General features: G+C 43.7%; 1 protein-coding gene and 1 pseudogene across 1 annotated transcript in view; one reads left to right on the forward strand and one right to left on the reverse strand.

Moving 5' to 3' along the window:
* Positions 1 to 20200, reverse strand: part of LOC126259844 (RNA-binding protein Raly-like) — a 1182113-nt gene that overhangs the window by 485278 nt on the left and 676635 nt on the right. The window lies entirely within an intron of this gene.
* On the forward strand, positions 18405 to 18522 carry LOC126261297 (5S ribosomal RNA; annotated as a pseudogene).

A 20200-nucleotide genomic window follows, 5' to 3' on the forward strand; every position in this document is an offset into this window, starting at 1 on the left:
TGTAACACTGATTTATATGTATATTTCTATTCTTTTGTAAAGCCTGTATTACTACAAATGTTATCTGTATTGTTATGTTCTTTAATGATGTATTTTGTACCTTTGTTATTGTATTCTCATGTTATAATATTGTAATTGACACCAGCTCAGCAAATTAAGTAACTTGTAAGCATTCATTTCATTGCACACATTTCTCTTGGCCACAGTATATGCACAATATGTGAAAACAAAGAGGACTGTTAGTGTTTGGACGTGTATTGATAATTCAGCAAGGGACTGGTTAACAGCATTGCTGGTTCTAAGGACAATTCAAAAACTTTGTGAGTGCACAAGTGGTGGTTTATGGACTTGCTATATTATCCGCAAGACTCTTCGATGGTGATTGTGCACCTGCACAGTCGCAACAGATGGCTGTTGGCCGTCTCTACAAGGTCTACAGTGGGTCTGCACCTTTGATGACCCACCAATACCATTATTTCTACAAGGACTGCAGTGGGTCTGCAGCTCTTGTGGCCCACCAATACCATAATCTCTACCAGGACTGCAGTGGGTCTCCTCTGTGATGACCTACCTACCAATATTCTTCAAAGCTTCGGCTGACTCTGCTGTGGGTTTGCTCTGTTGTGGCCCATTACCTGCCTGCATGTCAAGAGTCAGCACTGTCTTTCCGTTAGAAGGACAATACTACTTCTTCAAGATGCATGGAAATCCACTACTTCCATGAGACTTTGAGAAAAACACTGCTATTTGACTGTGATGAACGATCAGGACTGTCTTTATGGACTGTGAGAAAAATTTACCTTTTGACCAACATTGTATCAATAAGTGTGTGCATTTGATTTCTTTGTTATTGTAATTATGAAATTTTTTTTCAAATCTGTATTGGCCACTGCCCAAAACAATTTGTAAAATTTTTTGTGGGGAGCATGGGGTCTATGTAAGTAGGTTGTTTATCTTTTCTTATTGGTAACGCCATGTAGCGCTCTATATGAAAATCACTGGCTGTGCTGTGTGCAGTCTGTGGCTGGGTGGCATTGTTGTAATATTCGCCATTGTAGTGTTGGGCTGTTGGCTGTTAACAGCGCATAGCGTTGCGCAGTTGGAGGTGAGCCGCCAGCAGTGGTGGATGTGTGGAGAGAAATGGCAGAGTTTTGAAATTTGTAAGACTGGATGTCATGAACTGCTATGTATATTATGAGTTTTCAACACTATTAAGGTAAATACATTGTTTGTTCTCTATCAAAATCTTTCATTTGATAACTATGCTTATCAGTAGTTAGTGCCTTCCGTAGTTTGAATCTTTTATTTAGCTGGCAGTAGTGGCGCTCGCTGTATTGCAGTAGTTCGAGTAACGAAGATTTTTGTGAGGTAAGTGATTTGTGAAACGTATAGGTTAATGTTAGTCAGGGCCATTCTTTTGTAGGGATTACTGAAAGTCAGATTGCGTTGCGCCAAAAATATTGTGTGTCAGTTTAAGCACAGTCATGTATAATTTTTCTAAGGGGACGTTTCATATGTCGACCCTTAGCCGAGGATACCTCACTGGAATCTTCTGTTTGCAAACAACAGACCTGTAATTATTGTAACTAAATTCCGATTTAATACGTCTACATCTAGTATCGAGACACGTCTAGTATGATGCTTACGAGACAAGTGCTGGACAAATTTGAAAGCGTGTGTGAGTAAACAGCCAGTTTTTGCACACACAATGGTGTTTTGTTGTTCACAAGCAGATAAAATTTGTACATGACAATCTGCTTAATTTTGTCCAGCTTAAAAAGCGTCTCAAACCATTGTATGTATCAAAGTATTTCTGCATGAAACAGTTTCCTGTACAGTGAGTCATTGTATAATAATTAATGAGAACAGATTCGAAAGTATGAATCAGTGCAATAGAAAACCTAAAACAGAAAATGTTGTTGGGTGTCACTTCATTTATTACTCCAGAATCCGAGCACTGATCTTACATTGCATAGTGTATGGTATTACTTTTCCGATGCGTTGTTTTTGCATCACATTCGGTGTCGTCTGTAGTGTCACTGTAACGTAATTACTTAGAACAAAGATTTGACAATACGTGTTAGTGCAATAGTGGGCTGTTATTTCTTATCCCGTTTCCGAAAAACGTAAATAAAGTGGAATCTGTGTTACGATAGTGTGGCGGAAAAGCACAATACCACTGCTGCTCACATCTTTAAGCCAATTTCAGTTCCTGTTATCAAATTGCTGAGATGTCTGTAAAGCTCGTATACAAGTTTTCACGGTATTTCTAGAGGTACTCCGTCTGTAGTAACGAAGTAACACCACTCAAAAAACGCTAAGCGCTACGCGGGCTACAATGCGCCGTCCAAAAACCACGTGATTTGAGCTGAAGGAGATGTTGCCGACAGAATTCTTGTCGTTCTGCGCTTCAGAATGCTCATCCCACAGGTCTATGTATATGAGATGATCCGTTCCTCTGCTGTGTTCATTTATCCGTGGTCACATATCAAACGCTGCGAAGGCGCAGTACGCACTTCGGTAAACAGATGGCACCACGTGCTATTGGCAATTGTTAAAATAACTGCTATTAGCCGACGAGCGGTCATTACGGTAACTGCTACGTCTCTGTAAGCGGCAATTTCAGTCATTTCAGTTACTTTTCGTCGCCTCTGAGGAACACAGTCGATGTCGGAAAGTACTCTCCGTCTGCGCAGTGCGCATCCGTACTTGCACACCACCGAAGTACCACTAGGCGCAGATAGGCATCAGAATCGGCGCTCCGCCCCCGCAAGATGCTGGGAGGCGCGCCGCCGCCCGCCGGCCCGCGCCACCACCGCGTCTGCCGCATCGCCAGCGGCGCCGCCGCCACCGCCGACGCCTGCCTCCCAGGGGGAATCCCCCACCACCGCAGCAAGATAAACAGCGGCGCAGCGCGAGGCGTGTCGGCCTGCGGCCGCGGCGCCACCTTCGCGCTCCGCACTCCCAGCCGGGGATAATTCCGCAGTTCGCTGCCACCATCAGCTACAGCGTTTGTCGGCGACCCGGCCCGCTGCGTTGGAGCACACAATGTTCGCAAGTTCCAGCGTTCCTCCATCGCTGTTTGTCTGTCTAAAATTACGAGTGCGGATAGGTCTAAGCGTCTGTTTTGCTGCTCGTTGCTACAGCTGTACCGTAGCTGCAGTCGCGAATGACGACCGTTGCTTTTACACTTGTTCTGCACACCTACGTCACTCATTCTCCGACAGCCAATCAGCGTTCAATAGTGTTCTGAGTGCTCTGCACTCAATGCTGTAGCTAACGTGAGCATTACACCTGATGGTAACGAATTGTATAGTGAATTTTTGATGGTATTAGGACAGCAACCAGTCACAAATTTACTTTCAGTTCCTTTATTCAAAGGGTACCGTTACCGGTTTCGAATCGTTGTGATTCATCTTCAGATGGTTTACACGCTTTCCTTATGACATGTGGTGTGTTTTATACAGATTAATTGTCCTTAAATATAAATAATACATAATTATAAGCACGCCATACACTGATGGTTGCGTTACAGATTTTCGTTGCATGTAACTTACATGAGATGTCAGTTTGGAGTGTTTGTTTTCATAACATTCGTCCAACAGGTGTGAATAAATTCCCACTGCATTCTTATTGTTGCACACGTAAATTTTTCTCACTCAACACTTCAGATTTGTCACCGAGAAGATTTCTACCACGCACCACATGTTTTGATACATACAAAGAGCTTACAAACATATGAGTATCAAAGATGCTATGACATATAGTAACATTTTAAGATGTCCTATGTTTGGAAAGGATCATATATTCACTTATGCAACTGAAATGACCTTTACAGTGGTACAGAGACATTGATTTCTTGATACTGTTACATTAATTATAAAGTTGATTGTTTTTTTAGTACTGTATAAGTAAAATAGTACATTATTTAATTACATTTAGCATCATGAGAATTATAGTAACATATAAATTTGCTACTTGATCTGCAGATAGGTGTACAAATATTATTTGCTTTGGACGTTGGAAAATAATTGTTTGAAATTTTTAGGAAAGGGGTGTTAGCTAACTCTGTTTGTTCTTTAAGGATGTGGTCTGGGGTGGTGTTTGTGTGTGTGTGTATTTGTATTTCTTCTAATATATTCACAGTGGCTCCTTTTTCTGCTAGATGTAAAATTTTTAAGTTGTTCTCAATGTTTCCCACTGAATGATTTTCTACAGCAATATGGGCTGCAAATGCAGATTTGTTCTAGTTACCAAGTCTTAAAGCATCACTGTGTTCTTTGTATCTGATTTCAAAACTTCTGCCTGTCTGTCCAATGTAGAATTTTGGGCATGTATCGTATTTGAGTTTGTATATTCCTGATTTACGGTAGGGGCACTTGGAGGTATATACATCATGGATTACTTTTTGTTGTAATTTATTATTTGTGGAAAAGATGATTGTGATATTTTCTTTTCAAATAAGTTCGCTATTTGGTATGATAGTGGGCCTATGTATGGGAGAGCAGCATATTTTTGTAAGCTCTTTGTATGTATCAAGACATGTGGTGTGTGGTAGAAATCTTCTCGGTGACAAATCTAATGTGCTCAGTGAGAAAAATTTACGTGTGCAACAGTAAGAATGCAGTGGGAATTTATTCACACCTGTTGGACGAATGTTATGAAAACAAACACTCCAAACTGACATCTCATGTAAGTTACATGCAACGAAAATCTGTAACGCAACCATCAGCGTACAGCGTGCTTATCATAATGTATTATTTATATTTTAGGAATATTAATCTGTAAAAAAACACACCACATGTCATAAGGAAAGCCTGTAAACCGTCTGAAGATGAATCACAACGATTCGAAACCGGTAACGGTACCCTTTGAAGAAAGGAACTGAAAGTAAATTTGTGGCTGGTTGCTGTCCTAACACCATCAACATTTATCTTCAGATAACAGCCACGGTCTCCATCATGTCATGATATGACAAAATTGCTTTAGTGAATTTTTATTCCATTTGCTGCGAATTTTCGTCGCTGATTGTGATGGAAACTGATACATTCCGCAAGAGCAAGGGAGAGACATGATTTGCAGCATATACGTATTCTTCAAGCGGAATGCACGAGCGTGTACATGACGCAACTGTCGCTTGGAATCGTCAACAATGCAAGCCTCGCCCTTGCCATGCATTCGCGGACCGCCATCTTTCGTAGATCGGACTGTAATATCCGCTACGACCGAACTGTACATTCGTGACCTGTAACTAAATATTAAATTTCTTTGGTAACCTTTTTTTAGTTGTCGAGTTTAGGCTCGTTCTGAGCATCTGACGCGTGTGATATTCCTGGCTGTGGCCTCCAGTATTTTATTTTGCTAGAAGCTCGCCTTGATGCAGCTTGATACACGTCAAGTAGCATGTGGTACAAAAGTGGAGTTAGGTACAAGCGACATATGGCACAGTATGTACCAGTCCCGTGGGAGAGTCCGTCAATTTTACTGAACTTGATTGGTCGGTACGTTCTGGTCCTAGGCGCCAAAACGTCTAACTTCTCTTATTGATTATTTATGTACTTTTCATTGTATTAACTATGACAACCTCTCATGGCTACCATAGAAGTCTATTGTTTTTGTTTATTAAATTTCACTAGTTTTGAGAAACATAAGAGTAAGAGGACTTACGGTCAAATAAGGCTGAAGGGATCGATAACATTCCATCAGAATTTCTAAAATCATTGGGGGAAGTGGCAACAAAACGACTATTCACGTTGGTGTGTAGAATATATGAGTCTGGCGACATACCATCTGACTTTCGGAAAAGCATCATACACACAATTCCGAAGACGGCAAGAGCTGACAAGTGCGAGAATTATCGCACAATCAGCTTAACAGCTCATACATCGAAGCTGCTTACAAGAATAATATACAGAAGAATGGAAAAGAAAATTGAGAATGCGCTAGGTGACGATCAGTTTGGCTTTAGGAAAAGTAAAGGGACGAGAGAGGCAATTCTGACGTTACGGCTAATAATGAAAGCAAGGCTAAAGAAAAATCAAGACACTTTCATAGGATTTGTCGACCTGGAAAAAGCGTTCGACAATATAAAATGGTGCAAGCTGTTCGAGATTCTGAAAAAAGTAGGGGTAAGCTATAGGGAGAGACGGGTCATATACAATATGTACAACAACCAAGAGGGAATAATAAGAGTGGACGATCAAGAACGAAGTGCTCGTATTATGAAGAGTGTAAGACAAGGCTGTAGCCTTTCGCCCCTACTCTTCAATCTGTACATCGAGGAAGCAATGATGGGAATAAAAGAAAGGTTCAGGAGTGGAATGAAAATACAAGGTGAAAGGATTTCAATGATACGATTCGCTGATGACATTGCTATCCTGAGTGAAAGTGCAGAAGAATTAAATGATCTGCTGAACGGAATGAACAGTCTAATGAGTACACAGTATGGTTTGAGAGTAAATCGGAGAAAGACGAAGGTAATGAGAAGTAGTAGAAATGAGAACAGCGAGAAACTTAACATCAGGATTGATGGTCACGAAGTCAATGAAGTTAAGGAATTCTGCTACCTAGGCAGTAAAATAACCAATGACGGACGGAGCAAGGAGGACATCAAAAGCAGACTCGCTATGGCAAAAAAGGCATTTCTGGCCAAGAGAAGTCTACTAATATCAAATACCAGCCTTAATTTGAGGAAGAAATTTCTGAGGATGTACGTCTGGAGTACAGCATTGTATGGTAGTGAAACATGGACTGTGGGAAAACCGTAACAGAAGAGAATCGAAGCATTTGAGATGTGGTGCTATAGACGAATGTTGAAAATTAGGTGGACTGATAAGATAAGGAATGAGGAGGTTCTACGCAGAATCGGAGAGGAAAACACTGATAAAGAGAAGGGACAGGATGATGGGACATCTGCTAATGACTTCCATGGTACTTGAGGGAGTTGTAGAGGGCAAAAACTGTAGAGGAAGACAGAGATTGGAATACGTCAAGCAAATAATTGAGGACGTAGGTTGCAAGTGCTACTCTGACTGAGATGAAGAGGTTCAAAATGGTTCAAATGGCTCTGAGCACTATGGGACTTAACATCTATGGTCATCAGTCCCCTAGAACTTAGAATTACTTAAACCTAACTAACCTAAGGACAGCACACAACACCCAGCCATCACGAGGCAGAGAAAATCCCTGACCCCGCCGGGAATCGAACCCGGGCGTGGGAAGCGAGAACGCTACCACACGACCACGAGATGTGGGCTGAAGAGGTTAGCACAGGAAAGGAATTCGTGGCGGGCCGCATCAAACCAGTCAGTAGACTGATGACCAAAAAAAAAGAGTAACTATACTGCAACCGAGGTGCTTCCGACCTTCCGACACCTTCGGGTCGTTTGGGAGTCGAAGTACTTCGGCTGCGCTAGTCACTGTTTGGGGCGTTCTGGAGGGCCGGGCACTATCTCAGTATCGTGCGTTACTTGGATGTGAATACGTGACAGTCACTCTGTTTCGGATGTTCTTCAGAGCCTGCATGTTGTATTCCGTAGCGGGCATAACTTCGTTGTGGATATGTAACACTCACTCTGTCTAGTGCGCACCGGAGCTGGACATGTGTATCTAATTCGGAAGGTGGATGGAAAAGTTATCATACAGGTAAGAGTGTTGTTAAAGACAGTGCAAATGTGTGAATATTTGAATAATAACCTAACAGGATTTACTAATGAGAAGTGTCGCCTACCATCATTGTCAGTACTACCTGGGCAAGTGGCATCCCGCAAACAGCACAATCACAGTTTCGAAACGACAGCGTAGCAGTCTCTGCCGAAGAAAATCCCACGATCGACGAGCTGTCTTCTGTGCTGGAGACACAATTATAGAAGACGACAGGTTGGTAGAAAGGACGGCGAGAGACTCACTCTCTACAGATCTCTGACTTCCAAAGGGACACACAATTTATATGTGGCGTCATCGTCCGACAGCCAATGAGCGTTCAGTACTTTTCTCCGGGCCCTGCTGTGAAAGTCTTTGCCAATGCGAGTGTTAAACGTGGTTGTGGCAATTATTCGGTGAATTTTTATTCAGTTTGTTGCAGTTTGCCACGGCTGATATTGGTGGTAAGCGACAAATTCTCTATAAATGAGCGAGAGAAGTAATTTACAAGATGGACGCTTTCTTCAAGCGTGAAGCAGGAAACAGTGGACCTATCATAAATTTTGCCAGATCTCAGAAATGCATAGCTGAAGCGAGTGGCGTCAGCTTGAGAACTGTTCAGTGGTTTCCCAGCGAATGTAATTCATCCATCCAGACCAGTGGAAGCCCAGTTTTCAGATCGCCAGGGAAACATTACAGTCTTGAGGAGACTGTCTCGAATTAAGACGATTTTCACAAAGATGTGCTATGACAAAGATGTAGTAAGGCGAGCTGTGCTAAATATGTACAAGACAGCCGAGTTCTCTACTGTTAAAAAAAAAAAAAAAGTTGAAAATGCGTGAAACTATAAATTTTAAATGCAGTGTTACCTCAGTGCGAAGACTACTGAAAGACATTGGGTTCAAACATGCCAATACAAATGCCGAACGAAAATTTTTAATCGAACGTTGTGATATCGCTGCTTTAAGGGCACAGTTTTTAAGCAGTATTCTTGAAATAAAATCTCCCAATCGGAACTTTTTCACTGGGAGTAAACATGGGTAAACCAGAATCATACAAGAAAACGTGTTGGAAACTGAGTGATAGTTGAGGTGGTTTTAAAGTATAAGTTGGTTAGTGGGGACGAAAAGTTGTGCTTCACGCTGGTTCAGCTTCCGCGTTCATTCCAGAAATCAAGTTTGTGTTCCGGACAAAAAAGAGCGCTTCAGGTGATTATCATTATGAAATGAACTCAAGAGGCATTTGTATTATGGTTTAGGTAACAGTCTCTCCCTTACTTGTCTGCAAACTCGGTGATTGTACTGGATACTGCCAGTTATCACTCAGTTGTTGACAACGCTCCCACAGCTACTACAAAAAAGCAGGAATCATGATGTAGCTTGCAAGTAAAAAGATATCGCACACTGCCAGTCGAGCACAGGCTGCACTGTTAAATGTTGTAGGATTTCATTCTCTGGTGTGAAAGTGTATGAAATAGATTCTATTGCACAGGGGCGTACCTGTAGAGAGTTTTGCATTTGCCACCACTTCATTGCCAGTGCCAGCTCATATGTCGCAAAACTAAATAGACATTTAAATTTGCGCCACAGACAGGGTTTTGCACGGAGCACTTGACAGCATAACTCCTTCAGCATGGGCCGAATGTGTTCGGCACGCAGAACGGCTACAGGACGAGGGCATGGAGAGGGAAATTTTAATCGATAATCAGCTTGATCCCATTGTCATCCCTCTAAGACCGGATGAGTGAGAAACTGACATGGACTGCACTTATGTAAATGACAACGATCTCAGCGACTGAAAACAACGGAAGGTGAGTATGGAATACAACATACGTTTTTTTTCTATAGCTTCTCTTCCGCAGTTGCAGTTTTACCAGTAGTACTCAGATATATTCTGTCTTTTGCGACTCTAATAAGAGTCTTATTTATTCGAGACGCGTTATGTATAATTATGAAGCATCTTTGGTGAACAATATTTTGACTCCTACACTGCTACCTGATTATCTGTCGTAGTTTTGCGCATCGTTCGGTTGTAAGATCATATTCATCGTTTGTCTCGACTGATCTATATTTTAGAAAATAATTGCTGTTTATGTATGACAGACACACACAAATAAGTTCGTTTTCTGGCACATTGCACTTCACCGACACAGTATATTTTAGTCTTTATGCTTTTATGAGTGCACAGCTGACTTTGTATACTTTATCAACTATGTTTTAATCGAGGTGTTTTAAAGAAAGCGAAATGCGTCTGGTATAAATAAAACGTTTATCACAGTCGCAAAAAGGCGGAAAATTTACCTTTATTACATACAGCATTTTTGTGGAAGCAAAATTATTCCATTCAGAATGCTACAGGGTGTTTCAAAAATGACCGGTATATTTGAAACGGCAATAAAATCTAAACGAGCAGCGATAGAAATACACCGTTTGTTGCAATATGCTTGGGACAACAGTACATTTTCAGGCAGACAAACTTTCGAAATTACAGTAGTTACAATTTTCAACAACAGATGGCGCTGCGGTCTGGGAAACTCTATAGTACGATATTTTCCACATATCCACCATGCGTAGCAATAATATGGCGTAGTCTCTGAATGAAATTACCCGAAACCTTTGACAACGTGTCTGGCGGAATGGCTTCACATGCAGATGAGATGTACTGCTTCAGCTGTTCAATTGTTTATGGATTCTGGCGGTACACCCGGTCTTTCAAGTGTCCCCACAGAAAGAAGTCACAGGGGTTCATGTCTGGCGAATACGGAGGCCAATCCACGCCGCCTCCTGTATGTTTCGGATAGCCCAAAGCAATCACACGATCATCGAAATATTCATTCAGGAAATTAAAGACGTCGGCCGTGCGATGTGGCCGGGCACCATCTTGCATAAACCACGAGGTGTTCGCAGTGTCGTCTAAGGCAGTTTGTACTGCCACAAATTCACGAAGAATGTCCAGATAGCGTGATGCAGTAATCGTTTCGGATCTGAAAAGACCAGTACTTTTTGAGGATGCAGGGACGATGGGACTGTAACATGGGGCTTTTCGGTTCCCCATATGCGCCAGTTCTGTTTATTGACGAAGCCGTCCAGGTAAAAATAAGCTTCGACAGTAAACCAAATGCTGCCCACATGCATATCGCCGTCATCAATCCTGTGCACTATATCGTTAGCGAATGTCTCTCGTGCAGCAATGGTAGCGGCGCTGAGGGGTTGCCGCGTTTGAATTTTGTATGGATAGAGGTGTAAACTCTGGCGCATGAGACGATACGTGGACGTTGGTGTCATTTGGAACGCAGCTGCAACACGGCGAACGGAAACCCGAGGCCGCTGTTGGACCACCTGCTGCACTAGCTGCGCGTTGCCCTCTGTGGTTGCCGTACGCGGTCGCCCTACCTTTCCAGCACGTTCATCCGTCACGTTCCCAGTCATTTGAAATTTTTCAAACAGATCCTTTATTGTATCGCTTTTCGGTCCTTTGGTTACATTAAACCTCCGTTGAAAACTTCGTCTTGTTGCAACAACACTGTGTTCTAGGCGGTGGAATTCCAACACCAGAAAAATCCTCTGTTCTAAGGAATAAACCATGTTGTCTACAGTACACTTGCACGTTGTGAACAGCACACGCTTACAGCAGAAAGACGACGTACAGAATGGCGCACCCACAGACTGCGTTGTCTTCTATATCTTTCACATCACTTGCAGCGCCATCTGTTGTTGAAAATTGTAACTACTGTAATTACGAAAGTTTGTCTGCCTGAAAATGTACTGTTGTCCCAAGCATATTACAACAAACGGTGTATTTCTATCGCTGCTCGTTTAGTTTTTATTGCCGTTTCAAATATACCGGTCATTTTTGAAACACCCTGTATATGGCACGTAATTTGTGGTAGGCTGTGTCCATGTTGGAAGTAGTTAAGCACTGCACATGGCAGCAATGTTTGATGTTTTCCGAAAAAAATTATCTGTAAACCGTCATTTTGTCTATGGAAACAAGGATTCGTACTTCCCTGTACGTACGAGGGTGAGTCAAATGAAAACCTTATTTTTTTTAATTATTGTTTATTGTGCAGAAGTGGTACAAAGCTGTAACACTTTTCAACATAATCTCCCCCACGCTCAATGTAAGCCCTCCAGCGCTTACAAAGTGCATTAATTCCTTTAGAAAAAAATTCTTTTGGTAATCCGCGCAACCACTAATGCACCGCGTGGCATACCTCTTCATCAGAACGGAACTTCTTTCCTCCAATTGCGTCTTTGAGTGGTCCGAACATATGGAAATCACTTGGGGCAAGGTCTGGTGAGTATGGTGGCTGCAGAAGACACTCTAAATGCAGGTCTATGATTGTTGCAACTGTTGTACGGGCAGTGAGGGGCCTTGCATTGCCATGTTGCAAAAGGACACCTGCTGACAGCAATCCACGTTGCTTTGACTTGATTGCAGGTCACAGATGATTTTTTAGGAGATCTGTGTATGATCCACTGGTGACAGTGGTCCCTGTAGGCATGTAATGCTCCAAAATGACGCCTTTTTCGTCCCTACTGATAGTTCTGTTCGAAACTTCTTTGGTTTTGGTTATGAGGAATTGCGCCATTCCTTTCTCGCTCTCTTCGTTTCCGGTTGGTGGAAATGAACCCAGGTTTCGTCCCCAGTAACGATTTTTGCAAGGAAGGCAATGCCTTCTCGTTAAAAGCGCCGACGTTCTTCACAAGCACCAACACGTCGTTCTCTCGTTTCAGGAGTCAGCTGCCGTGGCACCCAACTTGCAGACACTTTGTGAAACTGTTACGGGACAGTGCCTGCTGGAACGTTTTGAAGAATTTTGTCACACACACAGCTCTGTGAGTTTCGGAATCTCTCTCATTTCAATCTTGGGCAACCATCATTTTGTAGGGGAGCATGTGGACAACTCTGTGGAGATAGTCCTGTCAGCCAGTCAAAGGGCAGACGTACGTTTGTGTGGTGAACGCTTTGGATGGAGCTTACTGGACGTACGCTCTCACACGTGCCATTTTTCCGCCGTTGTTAAGAGTCCGAGGTCGGGCGGTAGATTTTCTTTTCAGTGCAAAACCTGGTGCTCTGAAGACTGATACCCGAACTCAAATATTTTTTTCTGTCGGAAACAGGTTCATGTCGGTCAAGTTCGAACCGAATGCGAAACGCTCGTTGAGTGATCATAACAGAACCACCATTACGGATGTACTCCACCACAACAAACGCACGATGCTCAGCTAGCCAAGCCACTGTGCCTATTGAAAATGGCATATACACCGCTATCTATCGATACTTCCTCCACATCAGTAACCCCGTCACATCTCGCACGTCGGCCTCTCCATTAAAGGGAGTTCTTTTGCCGGTCCCTGTACTAGGATTTTTATGACCTGCTACCTCTGTATATCCTGTGTTACATTTTCGCCTTGTTTAGTAGTTGCAGTATATTGTGAATGTAAAATTTGTCTTATGTAGGAATCTGTTCTTTGTTAAGCCTACGTAACTTAGCACCAGGGTACGACCTAAATTAAAGGATCGCTTTTTCGAACCCCCATTCCGACGCATAAGTTTCAAATTTTGCTCAAAGATGCGTACAACCTTCCTCTATAATGTTGGAAGAGAGTGGCGCCCAGTAACGTCAACCTCGGCGTCAGCGACGCTTCGAACAGTAAAGTGTCGTCACACGCGAAGAAAGGGCCACATCTCAGAAGTTCGTACGAGTTGTAACGTATTTTAATTATGTCCATTTTACCATAATTCTGCCCAATTGCACTGGGGATGTGTCACGCGATGAGGAGGCCGTCACAGCCTTTCTTACTCACAGTTCACCACTTATTTTGAAGACTGCGATGGAGGTCAGAACTCGCTAAGGACAGGGTTGAAATCACGCGGGTTTCTTGTGAGTGGCGCAGAGCAACGTTTCGGACACAGCGCCACTAAGAATCAACACGCAGAGGACTCTCATGGATAAGATGGAGTGCCTAACAGAATATTAATGTACTCTATTGCACATGTTAGCCCTGTACTGAGCCACATATGTAATATTTCCTGTAGGAATGTTCAGTTTCGTGAACGATTAAAGTACTCAGTAGTAAAGCCGCTTTATAAATAGGGAGAAAGGGATAATGTAGACAATTTTAGGCCTGTTTCTGTGCCTTCAGTGTTTGCTAAAGTTATTGAAAAGGCTGTGCATCTGAGGATAATTGATCATTTTATGTCACATAATCTGCTATCAAATGTACAGTTCCCCTTTAGAAGTCTTTTAACAACTGAAAATGTTGTATTCTCTTTTCTCTGTAAGGTACTGGATAGATTAAAAAAAGTTTCGAACGGTAGACATAATTTTTCGGACGAAGCGTCGTAACTTGCTGTGCCAGACGACATTGCGTGTCTTACCACTTTCGATCCGACTATCGTACAGCGGTATTCATCTTGTGGTAGCTGAGTGGTCAGCGCGATGGACTGTCAATCCTAACGGCCCGGGTTCGATTCCCGGCTGGGATGGAGATTTTCTCCGCTCAGGGACTGGGTGTTGTGTTGTCCTAATCATCATCATTTCATCCCCATCGACGTGCAAGTCGCCGAAGTGGTGTCAAATCGAAAGAGTTGCACCAGGCGAGCGGTCTACCCGACGGGAGGCACTCGTCACACGCCATTATTATTATTATTGTGGAGGGAGCTTAAGTTTCTGACGAATCGCAGCACTGAATAAAAATTCACCGAATAACTTTCTCCGTTGCCCGCTACTCGGCAAACGCAAGCTTACGACCTGTTTGGCGTTTACATCTCTATGCGCCTACCGCAGCTGTCCGCTACCGGCAACACTGTAATCCCTGTGCGTGCCTCTATAATTCGCTGACGACCATTGTGCATTCATTCAACTATAGGTACCACCCACATCGCAAGTCCAAGACCATAAAAAACAATAATTATCCATTAGGTACAGTTAAAATGGTCTGGTAGGTTGCTGCATAAGCTCTTAGGTTCCTTCTTTTTCTTCTTTCTTTGCGCGGTGGTATTCCGGTTCCTATAGGTTTATTTATCGGTTGCAAATATTTTGTTTGTAGTTCACTGGCTTTCTTTGGGTAGAAAAATGGTTCAAATGGCTCTGAGCACTATGGGACTTAACTTCTGACGTCATCAGTCCCCTAGAACTTAGAACTACTTAAACCTAAGTAACCTAAGGATATTACACACATCCATGCCCGAGGCAGGATTCGAACCTGCGACCGGAACGGTCGTGCGCTTCCAGACTGTAGCGCCTACAACTTCTCGGCCACTCCGGCCGGCTCTTTGAGTTTACACATCGTCATTTTATCCTTTGGAAATGGTGATTGTAGCTGTGGGCGCTTGAACTCAGTAGAGGGATGACTGCAGCGCGAGCAGCCAGAAACATTTGGGTAGTGTATGGGGATAGTGCCACGGGACAGACCACGGCAAGAAAATGGTTTTCTCTTTTTGGGGGGAATCGTTTTAACATTGGTGATCCTTCGCGTTCGTGGATACCTTCAGTGTTTGATGAGGATCGCTTAAACGTATTAATCCACAATGATCCACGTCAGTGTGCTCGAGGACTGCCAAATGTAATGAACTGTGATTATTCCACCATCTTGCGTCATTTTCAGGGAGTGGGGAAAGTTAAAAAATCAGGTGTATGGGTACCGCATGCTCTAAGCCAAAATTACAGAAATCAGCAGATGGCCATATCTGCATCTACACTTGCTCGACATCGATTGGCTTGTGTACAACACCGATCATTCTCGACCTGCATCGTTACTGATGGCAATAAATGGTGTCGTTATGATAACGTAAGGAAAAGAAACGAAATGTTGGTCCCAAATGAACCAGCAACTCTCCGTTGAAAGACCCGCACATCCACAATCGATAGTGTTAGGCATCAGGTGGAACAGCTACGGTTCTGTGTATTACGAATTGCTTCCCCGAGGTGTATCCATCACTGCTCATAAAAACAACTGAGTCATCTTGTAGACACAGTCCAAGAGCAGCGACCTGGAGGACTGCGTGACCTGATGCTACTCCACGATAACGCACGCGCGCATTCTGCTAGACTGAGAAAAACGCTGTGCAGGAGTTGGCTTGGGAAGTAATCAGCAATCATCTTATTAAGCTGATCGTGAGCTCTGAGATTCCCACATTTTCCGCTCTGTATCGAAGATCCTTCAAGGAATTACCTTTCCGGATGAAAATCCGCTCCAAACAGTGCTCAATGAATTCTTTGCCTAGGAAACACTTGATTTCTATAGTTGTGGAATAGGAAAGCTACCGCAGGGTTCGAAAACCGTTCTAAATAATGATGGTCCATTGATAGTGGCTGGGCCAAATATCTCACGAAATAAACATCAAAGGAAAAAACTACAAAGAACGAAACTCGTCTAGGTTGAAGGGGGAAACCAGATTCCCCTATGGTTAGCCCGCTAGATGGCACTGCCATAGTTCAAACGGGTATGAACTGCGTTTTTTAAATAGGAACCCCCATTTTTTGTTACATATTCGAGTAGTACGTAAAGAAATATGAATGTTTTAGTTGGACCACTTTTTTCGCTTTGTGATAGATGGCGCTGAAACAGTCACAAACGTATAAATACGTGGTATTATGTAACATTACGCCAGTGCGGACGGTATTTGTTTCGTGAAACATTACCCGTTTTAAAATGGACCGTTTACCATTGCGGAAAAGGTCGATATCGTGTTGATGTATGGCTATCGGGATCAATATGCCCAAACGGCGTGTGCTGCATATGCTGCTTGGTATCCTGGACGACATCATCCAAGTGTCCGGACCGTTCGCCGGATAGTTACGTCATTTAGGGAAACAAGAAGTGTTCAGCCACATGTAAAACGTCAACCACGACCTGCAACAAATGATGATGCTCAAGTAGGTGATTTAGCTGCTGTCGTGGCTAATCCGCACATCAGTAGCTGACAAATTGCTCGAGGATCGGGAATCTCAATAACGTCGGTGTTGAGAATGCTACATCAACATCGATTTCACCCGTACCATCTTTCTATGCACCAGGGATTGCATGGCGACGACTTTGAACGTCGTGTACAGTTCTGGCACTGGGCACAAGAGAAATTACGGGACGATGACAGATTTTTGCACGCGTTCTATTTAGCGACGAAGCGTCATTCACCAACAGCGGTAACGTAAACCGGCATAATATGCGCTATTGGTCAACGGAAAATCCACGATGGCTGCGACAAGTGGAACATCAGCGACCTTGCCAGGTTAATGTATGGTGCGGCATTATGGGAGGAAGAATAATTGGCCCCCATTTTATCGATGGCAACCTACATCGTGCAATGTATGCTGATTTCTACGTAATGTTACTACAAGATGTTTCTCTGCATGACAGAATGGCGATGTACTTCCAACATGATGGATGACGGGCACATAGCACGCGTGCGGTTGAAGCTGTATTGATTAGAATATTTCATGACAGGTGGATTGGTCGTCGAAACACCATACCATGGCCCGCACGTTCACCGGATGTGACGTCCCCGGATTTCTTACTATGGGGAAAGTTGAAGGATATTTGCCATCGTGATCCACCGACAACGCCTGACACATGCGCCAGCGCATTGTCAATGCATGTGCGAACATTACGGAAGGCGAACTGCTCGCTGTTGAGAGCAATGTCGTTACACGTATTGTCAAACGCATTGGGGTTGACGAACATCATTTTGAGCATTTATTTACAGGTAATCACGATGTAACAGGATGCGTCCTCAGAAATGATATGTTCACAAAGGTACATGTATCGCATTGGAACAACCGAAATAAAATGTTCAAACGTACCTACGTTCTGTATTTTAATTTAAAAAAATCTAGCTGTTACCAACTGTTCGTCTAAAATTGTGAGCCATATGTTTGTGACTATTACAGCGCCATCTCTCACAAAGCGAAAATGTGGTCCAACTAAAACATTCATAATTGTTTATGTACTACCAGAATATGTAATAAAAATGGGGGTTCCTATTTAAAAAAGCGCAGTTGATATCCGTTTTAGCTATGGCAGCGCCATCTAGCGGCCAACCATAGCGCCATCTGGTGTCCCCCTTCAAGCTAGACAAGTATCGCACTTTTTAGTTTTTTCGTTTGACGTTTATTTCGTTAAATATTTGGCCCGGTCACGATCAATGAACTACCCTGTATTATTGCTGACTATTGTGTCTGTTAAGCATACCTGTTGAATTTATTAAACTTATTTAAAAACGCTACGATCTTCTTCAGGAGTGGGGATGGACAGAGTGAGGGAGAAAGAGAATATGAAATAATATTAGTTAATATTATTCCGTCTACTCTTTCTCCCTCACTCTGTCCATCTCGTCCGTTCCTCTCCGTTCCCATCTCCTCCTGCACTTCTCTCTCCATCTGCACTTCTTTTCTTTCTATATCCGTCTCCTATTGTCCACTCCTTCCGTCCAACTCCTCATCTTCCTTTCTTCTGCCCATCTCCTCCTCCCCGTCTCTTTGTCGATCTCTTCTTCCGTCCATGTCTCTTGATGTGTCGTACTACGATACAATTTTCTAGGTACATTCAGCAGCATATGTGCATACTGTCTGCTAAATTCGTTGTGGACACAGTTAGTATCAGAAGGGCAATAAATGTAAACTTCTTGTTGTTACAATTTTACTGCACGGAAAGTGAAAATGTAATATGCGATAGCCCATTTCCTTTCCGGCATTTAGTGGGGAGGAGGGCAGGAGACAGCGAGAGAAAATTTGACATAGCTTCGAGAATATGTGTCAAGGCAACGGCCTTGCCGCAGTGGATACACCGGTTCCCGTGAGATCACCGAAGTTAAGCGCTGCGGGGCGTGGTCGGCACTTGGATGGGTGACTATCCAGGCCGCCATGCGCTGTTGCCATTTTTCGGGGTGCACTCAGCCTCGTGATGCCGATTGAGGTGCTACTCGACCGAATAGTAGCGGCTTCGGTAAAGAATACCATCATAAAGACCGGGAGAGCGGTGTGCTGACCCCACGACCCTCCTGTCCGCATCCCCCTCTGAGGATGACACGGCGGTCTGATGGTCCCGGTAGGCCACTCGTGGCCTGAAGACGGAGTGCTTTTTCTTGCAAGTCACTACGTTATCTAGTTCTCAAATACTGGGTCGTGTGGATGTCAGCTATTGTACCAGGTGGCACGCGTTTGCCTGTCGACAGGATGTGGGCTGCATGTGGTGCATCGCTGAGAGGGCGGTGGCGGCGTGCAGCACGGCTTGTACGTGGGAGCGCGCGGAGCCAGAACAGGTGGGCTGTATGTGGAACAGGACGTAACCGAACGTGTGTGTTACAAGTGGGCAAAGGCAGAGGTAAATGACGGGGAAATTTGCGGTGATTCCTGTGGTTTTAAGTCTGTGCAAACTGAGTCACTGCCTTCAGAGAAGAACGAGGTACGTATAACATCGACATGTGTCATATTGCATTGATAGAACGTGGTGGCATGGGAGTAACTTCTTGTTCTGCGGTACAGATGGACCAAGTCAAGAGGACTTTTACGTGGTAGGCCATCTGAGTAATGCGGTATCGAACGGAAATTGCTGCTCAGAACTGCCATTATTCACTGCTTGTTAGAACTGGGTTTTTTGCAAACTCATGGGTGGTGTAGTTCTTTTCCTTGCGGTCCCCTAAGCATTATACAGGCGTCGTTCGATAAGTAATGCCCAACATTTTTTTTAAGCCATTAACATACATGGACAAGCGTCCTTTTTGGTGCTTAGCATCTGATGTTCGTTCTGCGCGCCGGTGAACTTTCGAACCGTTATGGCAGATGGCAGAGCCGTAGTACAGCGTCAAAATGGCGTCTACATACGATTCACGTTACTAGCACCGTGCTTTTATTGAATTATTGTGTGCAGAAAAATAACCGTGGCGAACATCCATAAACGTTTGTGTGCAGTGTATGGTGATGCTGCCGTTGATAGGAGCACAGTTGGACGATGGGTAAAGAAAGCTACAGCCTCAGTAAATGCACAAACAGAGCTCCATGACAGCAAAGCTCGGGACCTCCTGTCACAGCCCATAGCTCCAGGCATGCTGAATCGTGCGGATGCTATTATTCGTGCCGACCGGAGCATCACAAGTTGACCATTGCCTCTACAGTTGTCGGTCAGCATTGGAAGTGAGTCTGCAATGATCGAGACTCCAGGATATTCAAAGAGTTGCTCACGACGGGTTCCACGAATGCTCACAGCGGACCACAAGATTCAAAGAAAGGCCATTTCATCTGAAGTGTTGCAGCGTTTTGAGACCGACGGAGAGGCCTTTCAGTCACTGATCGTTACGGCCGACGAAAGCTGGGTGCACTACACTGCGCCGGAAACAAAAAGGCAGTCCATGGAGTGGCTTCACCATCATTCGCCACAAAAGAAGAAATTCAAGACAGACCCCTCTGCCGGAAAAGGCATGGTGACAGACTTATGGGATTGTGATGGCGTCATTCTCGTGGATGTGATGCCAAGAGGGTCAACTATCGATTCAGAGGCATACATGTGTAAGTAGGCTGTTTAGGTTTTTTTATTGGTAATGCCACCTCTGTATAAAA

This window comes from Schistocerca nitens, chromosome 5 (assembly GCF_023898315.1).
Source record: "Schistocerca nitens isolate TAMUIC-IGC-003100 chromosome 5, iqSchNite1.1, whole genome shotgun sequence".
Taxonomy (NCBI): domain Eukaryota; kingdom Metazoa; phylum Arthropoda; class Insecta; order Orthoptera; family Acrididae; genus Schistocerca; species Schistocerca nitens.